Genomic DNA, 5,000 nt, shown 5'->3' on the forward strand with positions numbered 1-5,000 from the left:
GTAGTAGTAGTAGTAGTAGTAGTAGTAGTAGTAGTAGTAGTAGTAGTAGTAGTAGTAGTAGTAGTAGTAGTAGTAGTAGTAGTAGTAGTAGTAGTATTATTGTTATTATTATTTGTATTATTATTATTATTATTATTATTATTAGTAGTAGTAGTAGTAGTTTTAGTTGTAGTATTGTTGTTATTATTATTATTATTAGTAGTAGTAGTAGTATTACCATTACTATTAGTGGTAGTAGTGGTAGTAGTAGTAGTAGGAAATGTATTGTTGTTATTATTATTATAATGTTTATTCTAAAACTACACCTGGAACTGCTGGTGGATCTTTGACGATGTTATGGGGCTATTTTATTTATATATATTTATATTTTATACCCAGCACCCCTGAACCTGGTCCTTTACCCAGCACCCCTGAACCTGGTCCTTTACCCAGCACCCCTGAACCTGGTCCTTTACCCAGCACCCCTGAACCTGGTCCTTTACCCAGCACCCCTGAACCTGGTCCTTTACCCAGCACCCCTGAACCTGGTCCTTTACCCAGCACCCCTGAACCTGGTCCTTTACCCAGCACCCCTGAACCTGGTCCTTTACCCAGCACCCCTGAACCTGGTCCTTTACCCAGCACCCCTGAACCTGGTCCTTTACCCAGCACCCCTGAACCTGGTCCTTTACCCAGCACCCCTGAACCTCCTTCTGCCAGGAGTCTTCTTCCAGCAAGGCATTAACCCCAAGCAACACATGGAAAAATCCACAAAGTAATGATTAATTGACCGCAATATTTACATTTTGCATTTGCCATTGAAAACGTATGGTTTGAATTTAAGAAGGCAGTCCATGAGAGCAGATGAAGGACATAAAGGATCATAAAGCACTGTAGAAAATCCTCTTGTGTGTTATATCCTCGGCTGGGGAGAGAGCTGGACTACTGAAAACAGGGGAGACCTTTTTTTTTAAATGACCCTGTTTAATCAAAAATCTATTTCGCTGAGGCAATTATTGACAAGTTTTTTCCCGACACTTTTGATAAACAGGGTGAAATAGAAATAGGCCTATAAGAGTTGGGATCAGCTTGATCTTCCCCCCCCCTTTTTAAATAAAGGATGAACCGTGGCTGCCTTCCAAGCAATGGGAACCTCCCCAGAGAGGAGAGATAGGTTAAACAGGTCAGAGATAGGGTTTTTTTGGTGATGATAGGGGCAGCAACCTTAAAGAAGAAAGGGTCTAAACCGTCTGACCCAGATGTTTTTTTTTGGGGATCAAATTTAAGGAGCTCTTTTAGCACCTCGGACTCAGTGACCACCTGCAGGGAGAAACTTTGTATCGGGGCAGGGGGGAAAAAAGAGGAAGGAGCATCAGGGATAGTCGCATTAGAAGGGGGTGAGAGTTGAGGAAATGTTGGATGGGCAAGGAGGCATGGCTGAGTCAAATAGGAACCCTGACTTAATGAAGTGGTGATTAGAAGAGCTCAGCCATGTGCTTCTTGTCAGTAACAACCACATCATCAACATTAAGGGTCATGGGCAGCTGTGAGGAGGAGGATTTATTCTCCAGGTCTTAACCGTTTTTCCAGTTTGTTGGAAGATAGCGCCAACAGAGATGTTAGCCTCGCTTCGAGTCCTTAGGAAACTATGCTGTTTTTTGTTTTTTTTTATGTATCATTTCTTACATTGTTACCCCAGGAAATCTTAAATCTTATTACATACAGGCGGGAAGAATTAATTGGATATAAGAGCGATGTCAACTTACCAACATTACGACCAGGAATACAGCTTTCCCGAAGCGGATCCTCTGTTTGGACCACCACCCAGGACAATGGATCGGATCCCAGAAGCCGAACCAAAACAACGGCGCCGCAGAAGGGGCAGACGGAGCGGTCTTCTGGTCAGGTTCCGTAGACGTGCAAAGCGCCCACCGCTCCCGAGTATACTACTCGCCAATGTCCAGTCTCTTGACAACAAGGTGGACAAAATTCGAGCAAGGGTGGCCTTCCAGAGAGACATCAGAGATTGTTTCACGGAAACATGGCTCTCTCGGGATATGTTGTCGGAATCGGTTCAGCCACCGGGCTTCTCCATGAATCGCGCCGACAGAGATAAACACCTCTCTGGGAAGAGGAAGGGTGGGAGTGTATGCTTCATGATTAACAACTCGTGGCGTAATCATAACAACATACAGGAACTCAAGTCCTTCTGCTCACCCAACCACCCAACCTTACAATCAAATGCCGGCCATATTACCTCCCAAGAGAATTCTCGTCAGTTATCGTCCCAGCTGTGCTGTGTACACTCCCCCTCAAGCAGACAGCAAGACGACCCTCAAGGAACTTCACTGGACTCAATGTACACCGGAAACCGTGTACATCCCGAGGCTGTATTTTATTGTAGCCGGGGATTTTAACAAAACAAATCTGAGAACAAGGCTCCCTAAAATTCTATCAGCATATTGAATTGCAGTGATGATCACAGGGGGTAAATACACTCGATCACTGCTACTCTAACTTCCGTGATGCATACAAAAGCCCTCCCCTGCCATCCCTTTGCTCCTTCCGTCTCATAGGCAGAAACTCAAACAGGATGTACCAGTGACTAGAACCCTTAAAACGCTGGTCTGAACCAATCGGGGATAATACACGCTTCAAGATTGCTTTGATCTCATGGACTAGGATATGTTCCGGTCAGCCTCAGAGAACAACATCAATCTATTCGCTGACTCGGTGAGTGAGTTTATAAGGAAGGGCATTGGAGATGTTGTACCCACTGTGACTATTCAAACGTCCCCTAACCAGAAACCGTGGATGGATGGCGGCATTCGCACAAACCTGAAAGCACGATCCACCTCATTTAACCATGGAAAGAGATCTGGGAATACGGCTGTATATAAACAGTGTAGCTATTCCCTCCGCAAGGCAATCAAACAAGCGAAATGCCGTTACAGGGACAAGGTGGAGTCGCAATTCAACGGCTCAGACACGAGACGTTTGTGGCCAACAGGAAATCACAGACTACAAAAAGAAATCCAGCCACGTCACGGACACCGACGTCTTGCTTCCAGACAAACTAAACACCTTTGCCTGCTTTGAGGATAATACAGTGCCACCGTCATGGCCTGCTAACAAGGACTGCCCCCCCCCCCCTCCTTCTTTGTGGATGACGTGAGTAAAACATTTAAACGTGTTAACCCTCGCAAGGCTGCCGGCCCAGACGGCATCCCTAGCCGCGTCCTCAGAGCATGCGCAGACTAGCTGGCTGGTGTGTTTACGGACATATTCAATCGCTCCCTATCCCAGTCTGCTGTCCCCACATGCTTCAAGATGGCCACCATTGTTCCTGTACCCAAGAAGGAAAAGATAACTGAACTAAATGACTACCGCCCCGTAGCACACACCTCTGTCATCATGAAGTGCTTTGAGCGACTAGACAAGGATCATATCACCTCCACCTTACCGGCCACCCTAGACCCACTCCAATTTGCATACCGCCCCAACAGGTCCACAGACGATGCAATCGCCATCACACTGCACACTGCCCTATCCCATCTGGGCAAGACGACTACCTATGTAAGAATGCTGTTGATTGACTACAGCTCAGCATTCAACACCATAGTACCCTACAAGCTCATCATCAAGCTGGAGGCCATGGATCTCAACCCTGTCCTGTACAATTGGGTCCAGGACTTTCTGACGAGCCGCCCCCAGGTGGTGAAGGTAGGAAACAACATCTCCACTTCGCTGACCCTCAACACTGGGACCCACAAGGGTACGTGCTCAGCCCCCTCCTGCACTCCCTGTTCACCCATGAGTTCCTCGGTGTACACATCACAGACAAACTGAAGTGGAGTCACCCACACAGACAGTGTGGTGAAGAAGGCGCAACAGCGCCTCCTCAACCTCAGGAGGCTGCAGAAATGTGGCTTGTCACCGAAAACCCTGACAAACTTTTACAGATGCACAATTGAGAGCATCTTGTCGGGCTGTATCACCGCCTGGTACGGCAACTGTTCCACCCACAACCGCAGGGCTCTCCAGAGGGTGGTGCGATCTTCCCAACGCATCACCGGGGGCAAACTACCTGCCCTCCAGGACACCTACACCACCCGATGTCACAGGAAGGCCAAAAAGATCATCAAGGACAACAACCACCCGAGCCACTGCCTGTTCACCCCGCTATCATCCAGAAGGCGAGGTCAGTACAGGTGCATCAAAGCTGGAACCGAGAGACTGAAAAACAGCTTCTGTTTCAAGGCCATCAGACTGCTAAACAGCCATCACTAACTCAGAGAGGCTGCTGCCTACATCGAGACGCAATCACTGGCCACTTGAATAAATGGATCAATAGTCACTTTAAACAATGCCACTTCAAATAATGCCACTTTAATAATGTTTACATATCTTACATTAGTCATATCATATGTATATACTGTATTTTATACCATCTATTGTACCTTGACTGTGCCACCTGGACATCGCTCATCCATATATTTATATGTACATATTCTCATTCACCCCTTTAGATGTGTGTGTATTAGGTAGTTGTTGGGGAATTGGTAGATTACTTGTTAGATATTACTGCACTGTCGGAACTAGAAGCACAAGCATTTCACTACACTCACAATAACACCTGCTAACCATGTGTATGGACCAATAACATTTGATTTGATTTCAGAACTTCTTGGGTTTAGACCCACAGAGCGAGAACTGCTCCTTAAAGTACCTATTTTTGGTCAGCCTGAGTCCACTTATTTCTCATTTGCCTGAACGAGTCAGCCTGAGTCCACTTATTTCTCATTTGCCTGAACGAGTCAGCCTGAGTGCGCGTGTGCCGAGCAATTTGCCAAATGGAATCTGGTCATGGTCAAACCAGGGGTTGAACCTGTTTTTCATTCTCATTTCCTTCATGGGCGCGTATTTGGTAACTGAACATATCCCAAAAGATGGTCCAAGGGCTTTTTTATGAAGAGGGGATCAAGCTGATTCTACACCGATTCAGAGACCAGGTCATGAAG

General features: G+C 46.4%; 1 protein-coding gene across 7 annotated transcripts in view; it reads left to right on the plus strand.

Moving 5' to 3' along the window:
- card11 (caspase recruitment domain family, member 11) overlaps positions 1-5,000 on the plus strand; it is a 136,850-nt gene that overhangs the window by 38,496 nt on the left and 93,354 nt on the right. The gene's annotated exons all lie outside the window — the stretch shown is intronic.

Source organism: Salmo salar, chromosome 18 (assembly GCF_965601325.2).
Source record: "Salmo salar chromosome 18, fSalSal1, whole genome shotgun sequence".
Taxonomy (NCBI): domain Eukaryota; kingdom Metazoa; phylum Chordata; class Actinopteri; order Salmoniformes; family Salmonidae; genus Salmo; species Salmo salar.